Genomic DNA, 26,995 nt, shown 5'->3' on the forward strand with positions numbered 1-26,995 from the left:
AACTTTCAAATATATCAAGGGTTTTAACAAGGTACAGGTGGGAGACATTCTTCACAGGAAGAGGAGCAACAGAACACGAGGACATGCACTGAAACTAGAGGGAGGAAGATTCAGGGGAAATGTGAGGAAGAATTTTTTCACAGAAAGAGTAGTAGATAAGTGGAATAGCTTCCCAAAAGAGGTGGTAGACGCAAATACAGTAGTACAATTTAAACATGCTTGGGATAAGCATATTGATATCCTTACAAAAAAATAAGGATCAAATATGGTTTGAGGTAACATGTTTAAAAAAAGGGGCAGACTAGATGGGCCAAGTGGTTCTTATCTGCCGTCAAATTCTATGTTTCTATCATTTGATGTGAATGTGCTGCGAATGGTTCTGCCAGTTTTAGCCAGGCTGTGATATTATTGCAGCCCATTCACAGACTTGCACAGGGGCGGGTTTTCCCTTTGGCGGGGTGGGGGCTTTCTGATTGCAGGGCTCTGCTTTTTAGTAAACCTGAGATTAGGTCTGAATCAGGCCCCAGGACTTCAACTTACTAGTTTGTCTTTTGGGATCCAGTTTGTTATTTGTCCAAATCCATCCAGTTGAGGCTTCCTGGGTCAAAGATCTGCTTAGCGTACGCCAACAGGAGGTTCAACTGGCAGGTTTTAAATAATAGCAAATTATTTGGTAAATATCCGAAATGTACAATTTGAAAACTATACAAAACTTCTGGTTACAGATTTTGGGCTGATTCTGGTTGGTTGGCAAATGCAAACTCCTTTTATGGACAAAACAATGTGCACTGCAGATAGGGCTGATGGAACATGTGCAGAGAGAGTTACATTTGGTGAGTTATTTTGTTTCTGTGCAGAGTAAATACTGGCTGCATTATTTTTACACTGCACTTTAGGGGGTTTATTCTGGTTCATTCTTTCTGACAAAATCCTTCTTATATGGACAAAACCATGTGCACTGCAGGGGGGGCAGATGTAACATGTGCAGAGAGAATTAGATTTGGGTGAGTTATTTTGTTTCTGTGCAGGGAAAATACTGACTGCATGATTTTACACTTCAATATAGATCTCACTTTGAAGAAAAACCCCACCCAAATCTAATTCTCTCTGCACAAGTAACACCTGCCCCACCTGCAGTGCACATGGTTTTGCCCATCTAAGAAGGATTTTGTCAGAAAGAATGGACTAGAATAACCCCCTAGATTTCATTTGAACACACCCCACCCAAATGTAACTCTCTCTGCACATGTTACATCTGCCACACTTGCAGTGCGCAGTCATTTAAAGAAGGAGATTGCTTTTGCAAACCAACCAGAATTACCCCCTTCTTTTTTCAAACAATTGTTTACAACCAAATATGTTTTCAATATTTGTCGCTCTGTTGCTTTTTTGCATTATCACCATGTGGTCTAAACGCTTTATTTTTTTATATCAAATAACTGTAAGATTTGTCAGCTTCATGTTGAGAACTGTGGAAGATATTCCATTATAAACACAAAACCTTATTATTATATATTTTAGATAGATAATTTTAGATAGATAGATAGATAGATAGATAGATAGATAGATAGATAATTGCCTGGCTCATCGATGCTGCAATATGACCACTAGTGCCTGCTTGGTACAGTAAGTCACACCCGCGACCCAGATATGCTACTCTGTGACATGCCCCTGCTAATGCTTTTTAATGAGCCTTAGGTGCGACTTTCACACAAGGGTGCACACCTCTCACAACGCACGTGCGACATGACGGACACTCAATGAGCTTGACTACAGTATATCTATAGATAGATCATTTCTAAATATTTCTAATTTGTCTAAAAAAGTTACTCTATTACTGCTGATACACACTGTATTTATACTAAACATCATTACAAGCCTATAAAATGTTTTTGTATAGTTTAACCACCCGCAGGCCACATTTTATATGTATGTAGTTTATAAGTACAGTATATCTTCAAATAAAAATGTCATGAAACAGGAATCACTTTTACAATTCTTCTGTTCTACTAACATATAGTAAAATATTATAGTTTTAGTCTCCAAACAGAAGATGGCAGAATTTGCAAACATATAATATCAAAGCTTTTTTATGTGGGTGTTTAATAACTGATACCATTTGTTGATATAAAATTCAAACATTAATATCTAAAGATTTTTATGATGTAATAAATATATCATGTAAATAACTGAAATTAATATATTTAAATCATACCCTAAATAAAGTAAGAGGAATAACTGCCAAAAAGTGTACTTTTTTAGTCCTTATATCACTATAGCTCACATTTCTGTTACTAACAGCGTTTAACATTTTTAAAATGTAATTGAAGTACCGCATAATGTAAGTGGAAAACCAGCAAGGGATGACAATTCTTTTTAAGGGCTTTAGAGATATAATACTCAGCACTATTGTATTTAGTTATAAACAAGTAATCCTTCTTATTATCCACACATTGCTCGTTCACTTTGTATTGGAGAATTTCATCCCGTATCAAGCTTTTGGCTTTATTAAGGGCCGATTGTACAATCTCATTAGGATAGCCCCTTTCTCTAAACCTTTGGGAATAAATCTTTGATTGTTCATCAAAAGTATCCAAGTTTGTACAATTTTTGCGTAAATGCAGAAATTGGGAATAAGGGATGTTATTCTTCCAAGGCTTGAAATGACAGCTTTCATACTCAAGGTAGCTATTATTATCAACACTCTTATATACATATATATACTAGCTGACCCACACGGCGTTGCCCGGGAAAACTTGCGTTTTTTTATTTAAAAAATTGCTGTAAAATTTCATCTTATGCTGTGCCAAAGACCTAAGATTGTAATTTGTTATAGCCTCCACAATAATGTTAGAATGTGTTTGCATTAATACTCAATGACAGCAATGAAATCAGGTGTGTGGTGTTGTTGTTTAAAACACACAACTCCTGACTTGATAACTTGTGTGTGTTGATGAATTCCACATCCACTCCTGAGATATGGCACCTATGACATACCCTCCTACATCTGAGGTCAGAAATCGGTATAAATTCAGAAAGGGGCTTGGCCATGGAAAAGGGGCATGGCCAAATTTCTATTTCTATACTTTCAATGGTACAGTTTCTAGGGTATGTAATCACAGGTGCTGAGTGCATGGAGACCAGGGTGGGCGTTACTTTTAATGAAAAATTCACTGCCACAGAGTTGCTGCAGCAGTCTCTGAAGTCTGGCATCTCTACCAAACAGTGGGGCAGCCCCTGAGTGCGGGAGCAGGTCTGCGGGCCTGGCCACGTGATGTCATAACCCAATGCATGCTACCTGGACCACTGGGAATGGGTGCAATGGGCCAAATTCTTCCCTACACCAACCAGACCAATCCACCGATCCAGCCATTGCAAGCATCAAAGGGTGCATTGATAATGGTTGGTTGATAGTCATGAGCGCTGCCTGTATTTATTAGAATTTTATGAGTGTAAAAAGTTGAAGAATAATGCTGTGTACACACAGTCCGATTTACTTTCCGATGTTGACGATATAGTCAACATCGGATTGGCATCGGATCTGAATCGGATGCAGATCGCAAGGGTTTTAACCCTTGCGATCCCGATCCGATCCCGATGCGCGTTCACGTATCGGAAGCCAGAAAGTCTTGGCTGCCTTGTCTATATAGTGCAGATCTGCACTATATAGTCAAGATAAGATGCAAATCGGATGTGCCTTAAGATCCTATCCACGATCCTATCTGATCAGATCGTGGATAGGATCTTAAGGAACATCTACCGTGTGTACACACCATAAGACTGAGAAGAAGATTTGCCTAGTTAAAGTGTACAATTTAATCAATAAATCGTAAAAAAAAATCTAGAATAACAATCAAGAAGTGAAAGTAGAATTAAAAATAAATTCTGATGCAAATTGATAATTTTTTGGATGGGGTGGGTTTGTGAAACAAATCTATAGATGGGGGTGTGGAAATTGTGGGCTTAATTGGTGTTTGGTACACCTACAGGGGGTACCCAATTGATGTGAAATTTTGTGAAGCCCACAATATCCATACCCTCTCACCTATAGATTTGTTTTGCAACCCACCGTCATCCAAACAATAATCATTTTGAATCAGAACTTATTTTTTAATCCTAGTTTCTTGATTGTATTTCTATGTACACCTATATTTTTTCATGATTAATTGAGTAAATTGTGCACTTTATTGTGACAAATCTTTATATCTTCTTAGTATTATTCTCCAACTTCTTACACTCATAACATTCAAACCAATACAGGCAGTACTCATGTCCATCGACCAAACATTATCTATGAACCAAAAGGGTCTGGGACACCCTTAAGGCAGAGCAGCGCCTAACATCCAACTGACAGGGTGAGTGCAGTGTATCCACTTTTTATTGATCAACGGGTGCATTGAACAGGACAAAGAATTCTCAGTGCCACTGGCCAGGGAGCGCAGTGACAGCCGGGAGGACTGGAGAGACAGATATGGGGAAAAAAAGAAAATAACTTTATATTCGGTACAGTTTTTATTTGCCAGTCCAGACTGTTAAAAAATGGCAATTTTTTTTACAGATGGAGGGTATGCTATGATGTAATTATTTTTTATGTGATCTGTGTGTATTGTACTGTTTATGTGTGTGTTGTAGTTTATGTGGGTGTGTGTGTTGTGTTGTAAGTGTGTGAGGTGCGCTATGTATATATATACAGTATGTGTATGTGTGTATTGTGTCATTGTGTATCTGTGCAGTGTTTAAGTGTTTTCTTTTGTGTGTGTTGTACTATTTTTGGGTGTGTGTATTGAATGTGGGTGTGTGTTGTACTGTTAGAGGTATGTTTTGTGTGTGTGTTGTGTCCAATGTTTAAGTGCGTAAGATTTGCTACATATATATATATATATATATATATATATATATATATAGAGGCTTTGTGGTGCGGCACTCGTAGCTTAATGATTATAAATAAATAAATACTCCGTACAACGGGATAAGTGATCAACGTTTCAAATAACGTGTATTTGTCATCAGGATAAAAATATTCAAAAAGCACACATACCTTTATAGTAGAATACAAACATGTGAAGTGAACAGCGTGCAATACAGGCCCGCCCTGCCGCAGGAGGGGGGTAAGTGACATCATAATTAGGCGTCCAGTCAAAGTACTCTGGAGACGCTGTGTGAGTAACCATAGTGACAAGAATTAATCAACATTGAGGGTATCGGTTTGTTAAAAGCAGAATAAGCATTATAACAATAGATGGGGTTAAAAAAGCTGAAAAGATGCGCAAACAAATACACAGTACATATGGTAAAATAGTATACAAAGTTACAAAACCCAAGCATATGGTACTTAATGCTCATAGCTAAAGACTGCAATAACACATTGCCATTTAAATACTGTGAATGAAGTATTTTCATTTAAATACTGAAAATGAAATGTTTTCATTTAAGCCTCTGGGGGCCACTGTGTCAAGCCGGTGTATCCACCGGCATTCGCATTGTAGCAATTTTTTGGATAGATTGCCACCTCTGATAGACTGTTTCACGCAGTCAATCATGCGATACCTTAATGTGCTTAAAGGGTGCTTGCGCTCCAAGAAGTGGCGAGACACAGGTTGTTCTGCTTTGCCGCTGGCAAGGGCTATTTTTATAGCGCTGCGGTGTGCTCCCATTCGTTCTTTGAACTTTCGTTCAGTTTTCCCGATGTAGCTTAAGCCACACGGGCACACTATTTGGTAGACCACGTGATTGGATTCGCATGTAAAGTGGTGTCCAATGTGGTATACTAATCCCACTAAGGAATGCACAGCGAAGTTAAAAGACATTCTACAAAAAGGAATCGACACAGATGTCATCACTAATAAAATTGCACAGATTTTGACACCGGATTTCCCTATTGTGCCGGCACTATATACAGTACCCAAAATACATAAGAAACTGGACCCCCCACCAGGACGTCCAATAGTGTCGGCCAATGGATCATTATTACAACCATCAGCTACTTTACTGGACTCTTGGTTACAACCATTAATCCAAGCAGAACCCACTCATTTACTGGACAGTACCTCACTTTTACGTGAGTTCAACAACTTGCCTACAGTACCAGAGGACTGTTGGTTGGCCACAATCGATGTGGTCAATCTGTACACTATAATACCCCATGACTTAGGTTTACGTTCAGTACAACGTTTTTTGTCAGCTAAGAGCAATTTTTCTGATTCCAAAATACAATTTATTCTCACGTTACTTGAATTAATTCTTACCAATAATTTTTTTATTTACAATAAGGAATTTTATGTTCAAATTAAAGGCTGTGCGATGGGTTCTTCAGTTGCGCCGGCGTATGCCAATATTTTCATGTTTTCAGTTGAGTTTGATACATTTTTTTCTAACCCACAATTTGATTTACAGGTGATATTATTTAAACGCTACATAGATGACCTGTTGGTCATATGGAAAGGACAAGGTGCCGATCTAGCCAAAATTATCACTGAACATAATGCTACTGATAGTCCTGTCAAATTTACGTTCGAGCTAAGCAACGAGAGGGTGCATTACCTTGACATTGATATTTCCATCACTGACCATAAACTAATCACTTCGGTCTTTATTAAAGAAACCGACAGAAATACTCTGCTCAAACCCCAAAGTTGCCATCCCAAGAGTTTGATTAACGGCTTGCCGTACTCACAGATGATACGGATCTACCGTATTAATAGTGACCCCAAAAAATGTTTGGAACAACTTGATGACCTTATAAAAAAATTCTCTAACAGAGGTTATGATCAAAAACTCCTACAGGATTGCAAAACTAAGGTCCTTAAAATGGACAGGCTACTACTTATCCAAAAAGAGAGGAAGACTGATAACCCTCAAATTGATACTCGTATGCCATGGGTTAATAAATATAATATAGCTTCCCCTGCAATAACTACTACAGTTAAAAAACACTGGCCATTATTAAGCTCTGACCCCTCATTGCCATTCATGACCAAAACCATCATGCCGTGCTATTCAAGAGGCCGTAATTTACGTGACCTTTTGGTTAAAACTGAAGTCCCAATTATTAAATCGCCCAGTGTGTATCCTGATTTTCTGACAAATCGCAAAAATGGATGTTTTAAATGCTCGTGCGTCACCTGTCAGTACTTACTGACAGGAGACACATTCCATCATCCCCATAGTGGCAAAAAATACCACATTGGACACCACTTTACATGCGAATCCAATCACGTGGTCTACCAAATAGTGTGCCCGTGTGGCTTAAGCTACATCGGGAAAACTGAACGAAAGTTCAAAGAACGAATGGGAGCACACCGCAGCGCTATAAAAATAGCCCTTGCCAGCGGCAAAGCAGAACAACCTGTGTCTCGCCACTTCTTGGAGCGCAAGCACCCTTTAAGCACATTAAGGTATCGCATGATTGACTGCGTGAAACAGTCTATCAGAGGTGGCAATCTATCCAAAAAATTGCTACAATGCGAATCCCGGTGGATACACCGGCTTGACACAGTGGCCCCCAGAGGCTTAAATGAAAACATTTCATTTTCAGTATTTAAATGAAAATACTTCATTCACAGTATTTAAATGGCAATGTGTTATTGCAGTCTTTAGCTATGAGTATTAAGTACCATATGCTTGGGTTTTGTAACTTTGTATACTATTTTACCATATGTACTGTGTATTTGTTTGCGCATCTTTTCAGCTTTTTTAACCCCATCTATTGTTATAATGCTTATTCTGCTTTTAACAAACCGATACCCTCAATGTTGATTAATTCTTGTCACTATGGTTACTCACACAGCGTCTCCAGAGTACTTTGACTGGACGCCTAATTATGATGTCACTTACCCCCCTCCTGCGGCAGGGCGGGCCTGTATTGCACGCTGTTCACTTCACATGTTTGTATTCTACTATAAAGGTATGTGTGCTTTTTGAATATTTTTATCCTGATGACAAATACACGTTATTTGAAACGTTGATCACTTATCCCGTTGTACGGAGTATTTATTTATTTATAATCATTAAGCTACGAGTGCCGCACCACAAAGCCTCTATCTATCCCCTTGTGAGGGCACCGGCTGCAGCAACTTCAAAGTTATACAGGAGTGCCAGACCCAAAGAACCTCTATATATATATATATATATATATATATATATATATATATATATATATATATATGTGTGTGTGTGTATTGTTCTGTGCATATCTGTGCAATATTTAATTGTTGACTGCTCTGGCTTCAATGTGACTGGCAGTGACTTCCTATCAGAAGTCCGACCTGCCAGTCACCCAAGGCAATCCTATTGGGAGGTGTTCCCTCCCTCTAGGATGCCTCTCTGTGCGCAAATGTGGAGCAGCCTCCAAAATGGGTTCAGCACATGCACAGTACTGCAGACGATACTGCACATGCGCCAGACCCTGCAAAGGCAGCCTATGGAGGCTTGGGCCAGCGCATGCGCAGTATGTATGAAGTTACTGCGCATATATATATTTTTATATATACACACATACCCTCTAACATGACCCATTCCATTAGGTACACAATGCTCTGCTTCTGGACTTCTTTCTTTCTTTAGGATTGCCTTCACCTGTGCTGGAACACCGTTATCATCAGTAGTTCGGGTTCAACACAGGTGACTGCAATTATCAATTAAGAGGGAAGTCCAGAAGCAGAGTATTTTGTACCTAATGGAATGGGTCATGTTGGAGGGTATGTACACACAGACACTATATATACAGGGAATTCTGATCAGCACTCACCGCAATGTTCATTTGCTAAGGTCCCAACACCTCACTGGTGTTTCAGGGTACAAGAGTATATGATAACAAGGGTGTTACCAAATATGCCATTAAGGCAATAAAGTTGATTTTTCAAAGTGCTCCAGTGCTGTGTCAGTTTTGTCGTACCCTGTTGGGACATAAGCGACCAAACACCTTTATGTTAATTGAATTGAAAAAAGGGATCACCCAATATAAGCCATGTACTTAACTTATACATATTCACATATGCTGGGAATTGAAGACAGCACTGGTAGTTGCAGCAGCAATGAGAACTGGAAATAGATCTAGTAGTTAGAGCAGTGGTGAGTACGGGAAACTAAGTATGGTGGAACAGTGGTAACGCTGCAATGTACTCCCGAACATCCCCCTTGACGCTTGGAAGGTGCGGCGGGTCTGGGCTTCGGGACCACCCAGTTGCCGGCAGACACGTGTGTGGTGAAGTGACCTGGGGATGGTGTAGCAGGCTGGAGGCTGCAGTAAAAAGTCCGGTGCCCAGTGAAAGTAGCAATATTGTGCCATAAAACAAGAGCGAGGTGGGAGAGGAAGGTTACGGCTGAATATCCAGAAGGGAATCTATCCTGGCAGCATAAATACAAGTTGGCTAGACAGTGGCTGCCTGTCCAGTGGAAAAAGGGGTGCATAGCCTGGTGGAGAAGCAACCCCTCTTGAAAGGCGGGAAGTGGTGAAAGTGCTGCTTGGAACTCATTATCACCCTGAAGAAAAATGTGTAAATACATTTGAAACGTCGGTTCACCACTTCAGTGTGCTGAGTTTTTTTTTGTTGGAGTGCCGCCCCTGTGTTGCTGTTATATTGGAGTGAGCTTGTTCATTTCCTGGGAGGGCACCCAGACTACTTCCATCGTCCAGTGGAGTGCCGGCCAACCACATTGATTATATATATATAATATATATATATATATATATATATATATATATATATATATATATATATATATATATATATATATAGCAAATTGCATGCAGGCAGCACTCCAACTGAGCTAAGAACAACAGGTGCCCTCCCGAGAAATCAGCCTGTAATAACAAGCTGTGTAGATAGATGCTTGTGGAAGGCGGCACTCTACTCAATAATAAAGAAAGACAGAAGACCTTGTGGTTATCCCGACGTTTCAAGCCTTTGCAGGCTTTTTATCAAGGTGCAAGAGTCTCTTGCACCTTGATAAAAAGCCTGCAAAGGCTTGAAACGTCGGGATAACCACAAGGTCTTCTGTCTTTCTTTATTATTGAGTAGAGTGCCGCCTTCCACAAGCATCTATATATATATATATATATATATATATATATATGGATAAAACTTATTTAGGTCACCTAGGGCGAGAGATCAAATAAATGGCCACACTACAGAAACCTTTTGCTTGACGAGAGGAACAAGGCAGGGATGCCCGCTATCCCCTGCCTTGTTCAACTTGGCTATAGAACCTTTGGCCTACATCCTCAGGAATACCCAGTAATTAAAAGGGTTTAATCAAGGAAGGGAAGAAAGAGAGATTGTTTCCATGTATGCAGATGATATGTTGACATTTGTGGATAATTATCAAGTAGAACTACCAGTGATATTGGGAGTAGTTGAAAAATTCGGAAAATATTCTGAATTGAGAAAAAACTGGGGAAAATCTAATATGATACCGTTAAGGGGGAATATTTTGGAGCAAGGCAACATCGGAACACCAATGAGATGGGTGGATGATACAAGATATCTGGGGATAAGATTATCGAATAAGGGGGAAGAATTTGTAAAATTAAATCTAGAACCATTTATTAAATTTAGTTTTAAAAGTTTAAACATGGGTTAGATTACCACAAATGAGTTTAAAACTGGATGCATTTATGGACACAAAGGTAATATTATAGTTATTTGCTAGTCTGATATAAAATTAGATAGGTTGAACTCGATGGACTAACGTATTTTTTTCAACCTAAATTACTATGTTACTTACAGTAATGGAGAGAATAAACTTGATAAAAATGGTGATATTGCCTAAGTTCCTGTATGTCCTTCAGAATGCTCCAGTGTATATCCCAAATGAGTGTATTTAAATGGATAGATAGTATCACAAAATCACTGGTATGGGGGAAAAACAGGTAAGGATAAAAAGGGATACCTTAGTACGTCCAAAAAAACTGTTAAACAAGCAAAAATTGTATGGGGAAGTGCAAATAAAATAATGGGGAATAACTGTTTAGATCCTGAAATTTCAGTATGGTGTGGAGCTGGTAATGAAAAGAAAAATAAGAGCAGGGAGGAAGAAGTGAAAATCGTTTGGGAAAAGTAGATATAGGAAATATTGGTCAAGTATATCAAGTAGGGGCATTGAAGACATATAAACAATTGGATGATGAATATAAGTTACCAAGAGGTTTCTTCTTCTGATATTTGCAACTAAGAAGTAGCTTGAACATAAGATATGGAGGGGATAACGTGAATATTGCAGTCTCCCCGGTTAAAAAAATGCTAGATAAGGAAAAGAAAATAAAAGTTGCAGAAATTTATAAAATCATAATAAGTGAAATCAGTAATCCACAATTAGAAAAACTCAAACAGGAGTGGGAGTTGGATATGGCGGAGTTGAGTGACCAAGAGTGGAAAAATGCATTAGCATCACCAACTCGGACAACGGAATCCATAAAATTCCAACAGATTTAACTATACATTCTACATAGAGTATACATTACCCTGGAAAAAATAAGGAAGTTTGACCCAAATAAAAGTGACCTATGTCCTAAGTATAGGAGAACTCAAGGAACATTTCTTCATTTGATATGGGAATGCAATGTAGTTAAAAAAATTTGGAATGAGATAGGTATCATTCTTAAAAAAAATTGGGATGGTGGAGAGGAATTATAACGAGAAAATATGTCTTTCGGGTGGTAATGGGGAGCTCAGGGATGGGGATCTAAATAGTCAATTGTTTGAAAAATTAATCACACTGGCTAAAGTGCTAATTGCCAGGAAGTGGATGGCACATGAAGGACCGGAAGTGGAACAGTGGATAAAATTAGTAAACTGCATGGTAGAACACAAAAAATGTTTGTATAAATGAAAAAAAAAAACAATAACATAGGCAAATTTGATAGAATATGATCTCAGTGGGTACAGTCCGAGCACTATAGAAATAGAAATAATAGGTGAGGAAGTATATATATTTAAGAAAATAGAAAAGGGATAAATTAAAAGGGAATGGAGGGGTTAAGTCAGGGCAGGAAGTAAGGAGGAGTAAGAAATTATGATGGGATAGAAGAAGAGCAGGAAAATACAGGTAGAATGAAAGTAGTAAATGCAACCGGGGGAGGGGGTATATGTTTGTGGGTATATATGGAAGAATGGTGTTAGTGATGGGTAAATCATTATTATTATTTTTTTCTCTTTGGTTGTATTCTATGTTTGGTTTATATTAATTCTTGATGTTGATGCGTGTTGAATACACCCTAAGTGAAAGAATTACTGTATGAGAGTTGATAAGGGGATAAGACAATAGACGTGTAAACCTATGGAAAAATGTATTGTATACTGAAAAACAAACAAAAAATAATCACAGTTGTGGAATCACAGTTGTCTTTTTGACATATGTTGAAAAAAAATTAAATAAAGAAATACAGAATTAAAAAAAAAACTGTTGGAATTGAGCTGGAGTATATGGCTTATCATATAATAAACATATTATTTTGATTCTATTTACATTTTCTATTTTTTTCCTACCTACTCACATATAAGCTATATCCGTAACATGACCTACAGCTCATTATTAGATTACTCTACAGCTCATTATTAGATTACTCTACTCTAAACGCTTAAAGTCATTCTGGACATTCTTCATCCAGCAACCTAAGGTAGCAGATAATTGTTCTGTGATATGTGTAGCTCCTTTTGGCAAGAAAAAGTTACTTGTTTATCTCTTTTTACTGCATTTGTTATAAGGCATTACTTTGTATTTATTTAAAAGAAAAATATTTTTTAGGTATTCTTAAGTATGTTTTTTTGCAGTAAATTATCATATTTTATTAAAAATAACTGATTAACATCAGAAATTTTAAATAAATGCCCAAAGCATGTTTTTCAATCCAAAATGGTGAGTATAATTATCTAGTTATATTTAAAAATGATAAATTTATAATTGACATCCACACTGTCTGGTCATTTATGTTTTATGTCATTCTTTTGAGAGTCATCTGCCTTCCCTGGGACCTAGAGCTTAATTTCGTCTGGGGTCCCTGGAGCTGTGAGCTGGAGAAGGGTCAGTTTACTCTTCGGATCTATTGAGGTATGGAATCTCTGTAACTGGAATGCCCAGTGGGTTGACCTGGGTATTGTTCAAAAGGCCTGGTCAAAAGCACCCAATGGACATGGGTCCCAAGTGTGTGGTCTCTGAAGTTCCAGAGATAATAGAGGATACTAGCAACAGAAATGGTTAATAACCATTTATGTTGCTAAAATCATCTTTTATCCTCCAACTATATGCTCAAGGTAACTTTCAAGGACCAGCTACTCCACCTGCAACAAAAATCATATCCTCTACTACAGTATTTAAGTATTTGTTCCAGCAGAATCTCTGTGTACTTTTTTAAAATTATATTTAAAATTAAAAGTAAAAAAAAAATGTATTCTATACATGACATTTTTGACTACGTTATTATTTCTTTCAAAACAAGAGCGCCCCAACAAAAAAGAGAGTGCTTTGTTTCCTATCCAACCATGAATGTCTTTACTCTCTATGTAGGGCACTGCGAACACTTTGTGGCACCTTATAAATAAACAAACTACTATTCTAGGGTGCACCTCCACTACTGTTATTGTTTTGTAAGATCTCTCTTACTGTATAATCTATAACAGTGGATGGTACTTGTGTGTCTGACGCCGTGTGTCTGTGTCCAGCTGCGGGGCTGAAAACTCCATGGCAACGTGTATAGTTCATACCCCACTATCCACGTTGGCATGGCGCCATGAAAGTACACAAGTACCCAGTGGATTTCTAATATTACGTTATTACATATTCTAACAATATTTACGGTACTTGTTTCCTAGCATGGCCACAATCGCGGGCATCGTGTACCTTAAAGTTAAGGTACACGATGCCCGCGATGGACCCGATTTCCTTTGAAATCAGGTCCATTTTGCCGGCGATGCCCGCGATTTTGCTATAGGCTTCAATGTTAAAATATTTTTAACATTGAAATCGGGAGCATCGCGTCGGTCTTGTGCCATTATAATGGCACAAGATGAGATGGACTTGATTAAGTCCATCTCACATAGGAAACAATGTGAAATGGGCCAATATGACCCATTTCACATTGTATATGGCCCCGTCATGGGTTACGCAACCCCATTGTGAGCGCCACCCCACGATTGACGCCAACCCGAAGCATGGCGCCAACCCGAAGCATGGCGAGCGCAGCGAGCCCACGAGGGGTGGCGGTGCGCGTCCTCCGACCTTTTCATACCCCTACTATCCACGTCAGCGTGGAGTTGAGAACATAAAGTGTGGCGAGCGCAGCGAGCCACCGAGCCCGAAGCGTGGCGAGCGCAGCGTGCCCCGCGAGGGGACGCGTATACCTGTGAAGTTATACCCGTCCCCTCGCGGGGCTTGCTGCGCTCGCCACGCTTCGGGCTCGGTGGCTCGCTGCGCTCGCCACACTTTATATTCTCAACTCCACACCGACGTGGATAGTAGGGGTATGAAAAGGTCGGAGGATGCGCACCGTCAATCGTGGGGTGGCATTGAGGGGGTAAAATTGGGGGTCTGGGGAATACTTTACATTGAATCCAATGTAAAATAGGGTCCCAGGGACCCTATTCACATTTGATTCAATGTAAAAATCGGGTCGATCGCGTCGGTCGCATCGCATGCGATTTGGTCGCATGCGATGCGACCGACGTGATTTTTCCGACACGATCACCCCGATGCAAATTGGTGTGGCCGTGCTAGGAAACAAGTACCGGATTTTACAACTATGCACTGATCTCCCTGTTCCCCTTCTCCTTCCGATTGCAAAAATAACAATCAGCATTCTTTAACCTGAGACTTCGGTATTCCAATTAACAGAGCACTGGAAGTGCCTTCAAGCAGAAGGTGATTGTGCCTTACAAGCTATTCACACGTGCGTGTTTCTGGACAGACCAACCGCAAAGTACCAGAAACCGCAAGTGGAATGTGCATTCCACTGGAATTACTGCACCCATTAGTGGTTTAGGAGAGACTATAGATTGCCAAAACATTAGGGCAAGACCTCTTGCCTCCATTAATAATGTAGTTAATCCTATGCAGCCTTTTTAATATAACCATTGTTTATTTTCTGTGTATCTTTGTTACTACCAATTATGTCACCAGAAGTGACGTGACAGCTATATCTAGCTTGTACCCTACAATTCCCTATTAAGATCTGATACTTGTCAGTTAAGGTTATCCCCTTGAAGAAGTCGAATAAAATGTAGATGAAATGCGTTGGGCCAGCTCTACTACCTGTATACTAGACAGATTAGCGCTAATTATACAATATTTCTTGTTTTTAAGTTTGATATTTACTAGATGCTTGTTTAATCATAGTTTCTTTTTTTATAATATCTATGTATATGGTCAATATATTTGATTTTTATGTTAAAATTCTGTTGAAGTGCGTATCTTCTTTATTGTCTATACTAGTACCCAGGATATAAGGCTTTATATATGAGATAACTACTGTAAGTATTAACAATATACAGTATTTCTTAAGATTTAATTTTTGTACATTCATATCCAAATCTATTTTATGGACTCATCAGAAGTCTTAAGACAAAACATTTTTTAAGAGAATTTTTTTACTTTTCATTATGCTTGATATACAATGCTTATTACTCTAGCACAGGGATGGGCAATTGCGGCCCTCCAGATGTTGAACTACACATCCCAGGATGCTTTGCATTAGTTTTGCTATGTGGCCATGCTGAAACTGATGCAAGGCATGCTGGGATGTGTAGTTCATCAACATCTGGAGGGCCACAATTGCCCAACCCTGCTCTAGCAGGTGCAGGTATCCTCCCCTTTGATATATTGTCACCAGTGCGGCTCACTACTACGCATCACCTTGATTTCAGCAGCGACCTAATATGAGAAGGGAGTTCACTACTGACAGCTTTAAAGTTTATATTGAAATGTGATATCTGCATCTGGTGCTAGGTTCAACAATTTGTTATTAATAAAATTAATTAAATATATATTCAATTTAACAATTTAATAAAATATTAAGATCATAATTGTTCTAACAAAGTATGACCAGGTGCTACTGTCACAAACAAGTCTGATCTCCCCTGCTGCTGGGTCACTCTCCGCATCTGCCATGTCATCCATCGTAAGTTATTCGCACCATCTGTCAGCTGTGCCAGCTCCTGGATGCCCGGGTCATGTTCACCAAATTGCCAATGGGCTTCTGGCAACAGAAATAGAAACATACTGTACATACTTAATTTACTCTAATTCTGTTTTGAATTGTTCTTTGTAACAGCTCATCTACAAATAGCAACTTTTCTCAGAGCACCTTAGGTGTTCTCTATTTTGGTGTGATCGTGTGCCCTCCATATGTACACAAACGTTTTATGTATGTTACTTGTGTGAATATTGTCATCATTAAAAACTGCTATACACTATTAGATTTCTCTTTTTTTATTATTATTTTTTTTATTGAAGCGTGAAAAGAGAATTCAATACAGACATTCTGTGTATATAAGTCAATACACTATTCACACAGTAATTTATCATCAGTAAAACGGTATGCTGCAACATTACAGAAATGAATCAGTAAGCATTATTTAATAAAGAAAGATATGCAGCAAAATGAAGAGAAGAACATGCAAATATTATGATAATAATAAGAACCTAGTGGGTCCAGGTCCGCTGCCAAGAAAACAATTCCATCACACATAGATCCATAGGGGAGTAGTAGGTAGTCAAAGCTAAATAGTGTCAAATGAAATTGTGAGATTTTTCGGTACTTGTTTCCTAGCAGGGAGCCCACGATTTTGATCGTGGGCATCGTTAGTAAAAAAAAATTGCGTCGGTCGCATCGCATGCTGACAAAAAATCGCATGCGATGCGACCGACGTGATTACCGCGATTTTTACATAGGGAACAATGTTAAATGGCCCACAGACCCCAAATACCCACTCTGAAGTGTGAAATGCCCGACCCCCCCAATTGTTAACGCCACAATCAACGTCAACCTGAAGCGTGCCCACGAGGGGCAGCAGTACGCGTCCTCCGACCTTTTCATACCCGTACTATCCACTAGGGCGTGGAGTGAGAAGCGTGGCGAGCGCAGCGAGGAGACGCGGACACCTGTGAAGCCCGCAAGGGGATGTGGATACCTGTGAAGGTATCCGCGTCCCCTCGCGGGGCTCGCTGCGCTCGCCACGCTTCGGGCTCGGTGGCTCGCTGCGCTCGCCACACTATTCTATTCTCACTCCACGCCCTAGTGGATAGTAGGGGTATGAAAAGGTCGGAGGACGCGTACCGCCACCCCTCGCGGGCTCGCTGCGCTCGCCACGCTTCGGGTTGACGTTGATCGTGGAGTGGCGTTAACAATTGGGGGGGGGGGCATTTAACATTGTTCCCTATGTGAAATCGGGTCAATTGGGACATTTAACATTGTTCCCTATGTGAAATCGGGTCAATTGGGACATTTAACATTGTTCCCTATGTAAAATCGCGGTAATCGCGTTGGTCGCATCGCATGTCATTATAATGGCATGCGATGTACATGCGATGCCCGCGATGGGCGCCCTGCTAGGAAACAAGTACCGATTTTTCATGCCCTATTTTGCCGACCACAATCCATTTAATCACAGACCAGCCTGAACAAGCTTGTTCTTCCTGAAATTGTCCAGCCACTCCTACCACACTCAGGGGTATAAAATCCCAGCACTGGCTTCTCTAAAATACCAGTGCAATGTCTAAGCTTAGTTGCCATTGAGTATAGCTACTCTGAGCCCTTTTATTACTTATCATAGTGATACAATTCAACAATCCTGCTGCAATGCTACCCTGCTACCCAACCTCATTGAATGAAGCTTACATTCGCTTACTGATTGTTTTCAAATAGTAACCTGTTACAGAATGATGCTGTTTTCCCTTCTGCTGCACTTTTGACACCTGACATGTATCTACACATGTGCAGGCCTTCCCGCAAGCTGCACTATCCTGTTTCAGTACCATCTGATCCAGTTTCCAGTTTACAATATCAGCCGGGTCCAAGCCTGTCCAATCTACTATTCAAGCTCTGTCAAATCTAATGCTGTGTACACACGGGGGGGATAAGTGCTATAATCGCTGGGAATATGGTCGCAGGCGACCATATTGCCAGTGATTGGGAGTGTGCCCCGGCGATAAATCTCCGGGTGCGCGCTCCCGTTTTCTGCCCCATTGTAATCGCTGGTCACAGGAGCTTGCTCCTGCGACCAGCTAATTACCTCTGCGGCACCCCCAGCAGAGGTTCGTTTTCAACAGCGACCATCTCTGGTCGCTTGTTGAAAAAGAGACACTGAGCAATATATTGCTCAGCAATATATTGCAAGCAATATATTGCAAGCAATATATCTCCCCCGTATGTACGCACCTTAACACTCCAGGACCATCTTTTATTCAGGAAGAGATTCACTTAATTCACCTACCACAGTAACAATCCAGTTTCAACCTTGTTAATCCATTGTCCTGCTCTTCTCTGTATTTAGTATCTCAGCATTCCATTCCTGTGTGCTTCTGCTGTGCCAACTTCTGTCAGAACCTACACTACATGTTTTAATTACAATCATAGTTATTACATCAGACATGCCAGATTTTCATTTAACATATCTGAACAATACTGATCATATCCAGACTCTGAGTTCACAGATAAAGTGTGACAGCTACTAGTTTAAACCTTTTGGTAAGATTACATCTTATTTTTATATTCATGCTGTGTAGTGCTAAGGGCCAGCCATGCCTATTTTTTTGGATAAGCAAAAACATAGATTTTAGCCCCCTGCACTGTGGATATTGTGGGTGGAGCTACAATGTAGGTGGAGTATCATTTCATAATTACAAATAGGGACAGTTTGCACCAGAGGAGGGCATAAAAAATGTGCCACACACCATGATGCCAATTACACATTGTACCACAAACCATATTGCCCATTACACATTATTCCACTTGTCACGGTCGGCCGCAGCAGCACACGGCGGGTTCGATACTCATCCCTCCGTGCCCGCCGCCGCCTGTCCGTTCTGGGCCTCCGGAGCGGGTCTCTTGCTGGTTCCAGGTCTGTTGGGAAGTGTGGCTTACAGGGGCGGTTTCCTGTGAGTGCTAGGGGAGTTCAGACTGGGGCGGCACCGGGAGGCCGGCGCCGCCATCTTGGATGTGGGCAAAATGCAGATTGGACGCCAGGTTAAAGGTTTCCTCCTTCTCTGCCCTAATTAACCAATGACAGCCGCCCACTATGTATTTAGGGGATCTGTCTTGGTGAACTGGTGTCAGTGCAAAGGTTTCCTAGCCTTGTGCAGTTGGAGACTCCTGGCTTACTCCTGTCTTCTGCAGCCTACTCTTCAGTCCTCCCTGTTTACTGACTCCAGGATCCCTGACCTCTCGCTGCCTTCCAGGGCATCACCTGTGGATCTCGTGGAGATTACCCGTGGGGCTCTTGCCTACTGTGGACCCTGCCGGCTTCTGTTGCACCGTCTTCCGGGATTTACAGCTCCTTAAAGTCATCCAGTCACAGTCCTCTCCATAAACTCCGGCTCCATCGTTCATTTCTTCCAGTGTGTTTTTCGTGAGTGATACAAGAATTATTGTATTTATTATTATTCTCCAAAGACTTTGCTCAGAGACAGTATTGGGACTTTTTCTTATTTGCCTTATGTCAAGCCATTATTGAATAAGAAGATTTGATTTCCTTTATGAACCCGTCTATAATAAAACCAGCTCGCTTTAACCCTAACTCGTCTGGTCCTAAAGTAATTCCTGTGCACCACACGATCCAAACTAGTCCTCCATCTGTGACAGTTTGCACTGACCCAATGGAATCGAGTGGTGGCCAGGGGTTACCCGCAGACCTTCTTCAAAGGATCGTAGGACGTCTGGAACAATTAGAGTCTTCTCAACGGCAGGTGACTCAATTCCTGCAGACCCTTACACCCCCCCAGCCGGCAGCACCTGTCTCTCCAGCTGCATCCACAGCAGCCGCTCCTGCCTCTTCCGTGGCCGGGCCTCCGCCTGTGAGCACGTCAAGTCATCTTCATCTGCCCACACCTAATAAGTTCGATGGGTCACCAAAGGCCTGCAGAGGATTCCTTAACCAGTGCGACGTCCACTTCACCCTCCAGTCCTCCAGCTTCCCCACACCCAAATCACAAGTCGCCTACATTGTTTCCCTTCTGACCGGACCAGCCCTAGATTGGGTGTCACCTTTATGGGAGAGATCCGACCCATTGTTATCCGACTACTCAGGATTCATCTCCACATTTCGCCGAATCTTTGATGAGCCTGGGAGAGTATCGTCAGCAGCATCCGAAATCCTGAGGGTGCGCCAGGGTAACCGTCCCGTAAGTCAGTATGTAATACAATTTCAGACTCTGGCCTCTGAGCTAAGCTGGAATGAAGAGGCGCTCCTATCAGCCTTCTGGAACGGCCTGTCTGGTCGACTGAAGGACGAGCTCACTACCCGTGATACTCCCACCACCTTGGATGAGCTAATATCCCTCTGCAATAAGGTAGATCTACGGCTCCAAGAACGGCAGATGGAGAGAAGTCGATCAGATCGCCTCAGATTTCGTCCCTCCTCCAGTACACCGGCACCAAAACCAACCTTGTCTCCTGGCCTTCCGCCAGAGGAGCCCATGCAAGTAAACCGGTTCCGACTATCTCCTGAAGAGAGAGCTCGCCGAAGAAAGGAGAACCTGTGTCTGTATTGTGGGTCCCCGGCTCACTTAATCTCTTCCTGCCCTCGGCGGCCGGGAAACGATCTGTCCTAATCGGCAAAGGAGAGGCCAGGTTGGGAGTATTAAGTACCTCTCCTACTACATCAGAGTCCATAATCCTCGTCCAGCTCACACTTCCTGAAGGCACGGTTCCTGTAAAGGCACTACTTGACTCTGGGGCTGCGGGCAACTTCCTTTCGGCCAAATTTATTGCTCAGTATTCTCTTCCAGTTTTTCCCTTGGAACAACCATTATTCTTAACAGCAGTTGACGGCAGCCGGATTCCCCAGGGACAGATTACCCACCAAACGGGTCCGCTATCCCTTCAAATAGGACTTCTTCATAAAGAGACTACAGAATTTCTCGTTATTCCAAAATCTTCCCATGTCCTTGTATTAGGAATGCCATGGCTAATCAAGCATAATCCACGTATCCACTGGGGTACCATGGAGATCGAGTGCTGGGGTACCAATTGTTTTGCCTCCTGCCTTCCTCAAGTTTTGCCACTCCACCAGACCCGGTCAGATGACCCCATCGCTTCGTTGCCTCCACAGTATTCGTCTTTCAGAGATGTCTTTAGTAAGGGAGGCGCGGACGCTCTCCCCCCTCATCGCAGTTGGGACTGCCCCATCGAGCTAATTCCCGGGAAGACTCCTCCCAGGGGCCGTACCTACCCCTTATCCATTCCAGAGACTGAAGCGATGTCTACATATATCCGAGAGAACCTACAAAAAGGCTTCATTCGTCCTTCCACCTCTCCTGCCGGTGCGGGGTTCTTTTTTGTAAAAAAAAAAGATGGCTCCTTACGGCCCTGCATCGACTACCGTGGGTTGAATGACATCACGATTAAAAATCGCTACCCCCTTCCTCTTATCACCGAGCTGTTCGACAAAGTCAAGGGGGCAGTAGTCTTCACCAAACTGGACCTACGCGGGGCCTACAACCTCATCCGGATCCGTTCGGGGGATGAATGGAAGACAGCCTTCAATACCCGTGACGGGCATTATGAATACCTGGTGATGCCCTTCGGGTTATGCAATGCGCCCGCTGTCTTCCAACAGTTTGTCAATGACATATTCCGGGACATGCTGTATCATTCGCTTGTAGTCTACCTCGACGACATCCTCATTTTTTCTTCTGATCTTTCTTCTCACCAACAGACGGTCAAGGAAGTCCTCTCTCGACTTCGAAAAAATCATCTTTTTTGCAAGCTTGAAAAATGTGTGTTCGAGGTGTCTACAATCCCTTTTTTAGGCCATATTCTTTCTAGCACAGGCATCGAGATGGACCCCATCAAAGTCAAAGCCGTCCAAGACTGGACCATGCCAACCACCCTGAAGGGAATTCAACGATTTTTAGGCTTCTCCAATTATTATCGTCGCTTCATTCGGGACTTCTCCTCCATTGCCGCTCCTCTCACAGCTCTCACTCGGAAAGGTGCAGATCCCGCTCACTGGCCTCCAGCCGCAGTTCAGTCTTTTCAACTTCTAAAGCATGCATTCACCACCGCACCCATTCTTCTTCAACCAGATACCACCAAGCCTTTTTTTTTAGAAGTCGATGCTTCCGCTGATGGAGTTGGAGCTATTCTTTCCCAGAGAGGGGAGAGTCAGGAACTTTCTCCATGTGCATACTTCTCTAAAAAATTCCTTCCCGCAGAAAGAAACTACCCAATTGGAGAGCAAGAACTTTTAGCTATTAAACTGGCCTTTGAGGAATGGCGGTATCTCCTTGAGGGGGCACAGCATCGAGTCACAGTATATTCTGATCATAAAAATCTCTCTTTTTTACGTAATGTACAGTGTCTTACCTCCCGACAGGCTCGCTGGTCTATGTTTTTTGAGCGCTTCAATTTTCAAATCATTTATCGCCCCGGTGCTCAAAACCAGAAGGCAGATGCGCTGTCCCGATCATTCGATTCCTCTACAGCAGATTCCTCTCGGTGTCAGGCAATACTAAACCCAACCGTCTTCGCCCAAACCAATGTCACCCCCATACCACCTCCGGGAAAGACTTTCGTTCCTGCAGAATTGCGAGAGAAGATCCTGACATGGGCTCACTCTATACGCCTCCGAGGTCATCCAGGTACTCAAAAGACACTTTCTTTTCTTCAGCGATCCTACTGGTGGCCATCCATGCGAGTAGACGTCTGCAATTACATCTCTTCTTGTCCTCAGTGTGCACAGCATAAAACATCCAGAACAGCTCCAACAGGTCCTCTGCGCCCACTACCCATTCCGAGACGTCCTTGGACACATCTGTCCATGGATTTCATTTCAGAGCTGCCACCTTCCAAGGGACATACAGTGATATGGGTGGTGGTCGATCGCTTTTCGAAAATGGCCCACTTCATTCCCCTAAAGTCGCTTCCATCGGCCCCAGTATTGGCCCAACTTTTTATTCTTCACATCTTCAAGTTACATGGTCTTCCTACAGAGATAGTATCAGACCGAGGAGTGCAATTCATCGCCAAATTCTGGAGGTCCTTGTGTTCTTCCCTACAAATCAAATTAAAGTTTTCTTCTGCCTACCACCCACAAACCAATGGACAGACTGAACGAGTCAATCAAGACTTGGAGGCCTTCCTCCGCTTGTACATCTCTTCTGCACAAGATGATTGGGTAGACCTGCTCCCATGGGCAGAATTTGCTCACAATGACTCTTACCATTCCTCTACTGGAATCACCCCCTTCTTTACTGTCTTTGGTCAACATCCTCGTGCTCCGGAGTTCGCAAGTCTCCCTGCAGTAGAAGTTCCAGCTGCAGACTCCTTCCTACATCAGTCTTCAAAGATCTGGTCTGGCGTTCATCAGTCCCTTCGAAAGGCCTCTATCCGCTATAAAAAGTTTGCTGATAAGAGAAGGAAAGCAGCCCCTCGCTTAAAGGTCGGAGATCTAGTCTGGTTGTCCTCCCGTAACCTCCGGCTTCGATTACCTTCCATGAAACTGGCCCCGCGCTTCATTGGTCCCTTCCCGATTATCCGAGTCATCAATCCTGTAGCATATAAACTGAAATTACCATCTTCTATGAAGATCTCCAACTCTTTTCATGTTTCTCTTTTAAAGCCTCTACGACTGAATCCCTACCATCCTAAACCACCCAAGACACCCCCAGTCTCTACTGAGAAAGATGCGGAGTTTGAGGTAAAAAAGGTTCTGGACTGTCGCAGTCATCGAGGTCGTTTACAGTATCTAGTGGAATGGTCCGGATATGGTCCAGAGGAGAATTCCTGGGTTGACTCCATCGATCTACATGCTCCAAGCCTGGTCAGACAGTTCCTCCGGAAGAATCCTCTCAAGACTCGAAGGTACCTTGCTGGCACCCAAAAAGGGGGGGGTACTGTCACGGTCGGCCGCAGCAGCACACGGCGGGTTCGATACTCATCCCTCCGTGCCCGCCGCCGCCTGTCCGTTCTGGGCCTCCGGAGCGGGTCTCTTGCTGGTTCCAGGTCTGTTGGGAAGTGTGGCTTACAGGGGCGGTTTCCTGTGAGTGCTAGGGGAGTTCAGACTGGGGCGGCACCGGGAGGCCGGCGCCGCCATCTTGGATGTGGGCAAAATGCAGATTGGACGCCAGGTTAAAGGTTTCCTCCTTCTCTGCCCTAATTAACCAATGACAGCCGCCCACTATGTATTTAGGGGATCTGTCTTGGTGAACTGGTGTCAGTGCAAAGGTTTCCTAGCCTTGTGCAGTTGGAGACTCCTGGCTTACTCCTGTCTTCTGCAGCCTACTCTTCAGTCCTCCCTGTTTACTGACTCCAGGATCCCTGACCTCTCGCTGCCTTCCAGGGCATCACCTGTGGATCTCGTGGAGATTACCCGTGGGGCTCTTGCCTACTGTGGACCCTGCCGGCTTCTGTTGCACCGTCTTCCGGGATTTACAGCTCCTTAAAGTCATCCAGTCACAGTCCTCTCCATAAACTCCGGCTCCATCGTTCATTTCTTCCAGTGTGTTTTTCGTGAGTGATACAAGAATTATTGTATTTATTATTATTCTCCAAAGACTTTGCTCAGAGACAGTATTGGGACTTTTTCTTATTTGCCTTATGTCAAGCCATTATTGAATAAGAAGATTTGATTTCCTTTATGAACCCGTCTATAATAAAACCAGCTCGCTTTAACCCTAACTCGTCTGGTCCTAAAGTAATTCCTGTGCACCACACGATCCAAACTAGTCCTCCATCTGTGACACCACTCACCATGATGCCTGTTACACGTTATGCCAAATACCATGATGCCCATTACATATTATGCCACACATTATAATACCAATTAGACATTATGACACACTGTGATGCACATTTAATATTATACCACACACCATAATACCCATTACATATTATGCCACACACCTTGATGCTCATTACATATTATACCATTCACCATAATGATCATTACATATTATACCACATAAGTGCCATTTACCTACATACTCATTGCTTTTATGCTCATTGACAAGGGTCTTCCATGCTCATTGCCAAGGGGTTTTCAAGCTCTGTGTCAAGGGTATTTCATGCTTGTTGCCAAAGGGCTTTCATGCTTGATGCCAAGGGTGTTTCATGCTTATTGCCAAGGGGGTTTCATGCTTGATGATAAGGTGGTTTCATGGTCAATGCCAAGGAGGTTTCATGCTCAAAGCCATGGGGTCTCGATGAATGGAAGATTACATGCCCCTTGCCACAGGGGACTGAAATGCTTGTTGCCAAGGGGGATAACATGCTTGTTGCCACAGGGGAGTTAAATGCTCATTGCCATGGTGGAGTGAAATGTTTGTTGCCAAGGGGTAATTGAATTATTGTGAGCGAGGACAGACAGATGGGAGCGGGGGGCAGCCCAAATGTATTCAGAGCAAGTCCGTGGCTAATTCAAATCTCGTGCTGGCTCACCAGCAAATCAGAGCACACACTTCAGCAGCCAATCAGGAGTGGCAGTGGTGGCTTCTGATTGGCTGCCGAACCACAAGCTCCTGTTGGCTGGTGAGCAGCCATGAGATTTGAAATAGTCCTGGACCTGCCCTGATTACAGGTTAGTAGTGGTATTACTGCCGAATTGCAGATAGGTGTATTTCGAAGGGGCTACTGAATCTAAGAGAGAATAGTTATTTTAATGTAGGACTAAGCACTCATCTTCTATATAAAATAATTTGTGGTGTTGTATGGTCAGTTAATATAGTCTTAATAGTGTCTAAATCAGGTGTATAAAACATGAACAACAAATGTATGTGTTAAATAAAATTACTTTAATGTAATTTAACTAGTACATCTTGGAGAATAATATCACATGAATACCTACACAGTATTACTCTGAGGGACCCTTAAGGAGTATTAGGGTATATTTTAGGGAGGAATTTTTTTCCTGAGAGGAAGGGGTTTTCCCAATCTCTTAAGAGCCCCGGCACTAGTGGGTATATAATGAAGAGTGCAAATAAAGAAGGTTCTTATATATATTGAAAACCTTATATGGCTGCTGCAGGTGTAAAGAGTCTGCAAGACTCCAAAAAGAAGAAAAAGTTTTCTTCTGACAAATATTCGATTTGGGGAATACACACTGCGATGTCAATAAGGAGAGTAATTAAATGTATAGGAAGTGGTTAAATCACGCTATGCACAATGATGGAGGACACGCTGTATTGAAGTTTAAAAGTTTTATATAGACACAAATAATATAATAAAGGTAAAGGTGGGTAAAAAACAGAAAATGGAATATAATTAACACACAAACATATAGTATATAATGCACTTATGTGAGACAGTAAAAAACTTTATACGTTTTAAAGCAGACTTGGCACGATTCCTGTCAAAATGTATGCTGGCGTCCCAGCAGAAAACATAAAAATATTGATCTATATCAATAATCCACTCAAAGATAGCCTCTGGATGGAACAAACAGTTAATAGCCTTGGTCAGCAGATTGATTAGTAAGCCAAAAAACCTGGGTTAGCAAGTAGGCTGACAAGCAATGTGTTCATGCAGGTATTGGCAAATATGTATTGAACTGCTGATGCCTGCGTGTTAGTATAAGCAGGAGAGGCAAAGTTAGTAGTGAGCCCACAATGCAGGAGTCCCGATAAGCCACTCGTGAATGCGGGTATCGGTAACACTCACTGACTTGAAGGAAATTGAATCGGCACCTCAGCAGGCTGTTGGAGATCCGTGTACTGTCAGCTTGAAAAAGTCTCCAGTCGTTTGAGAGATGAAATGCGTTGCCCCACTTCCGCCAGTGCTAACTGCAGATTTGGCTCCTTACACTCAGAGACCTTGCCGCATCCACATCCGGCCATACTTCCGCCTCCACCG

Source organism: Crinia signifera, chromosome 7 (genome assembly GCF_055691185.1).
Source record: "Crinia signifera chromosome 7, ASM5569118v1, whole genome shotgun sequence".
Lineage (NCBI taxonomy): Eukaryota > Metazoa > Chordata > Amphibia > Anura > Myobatrachidae > Crinia > Crinia signifera.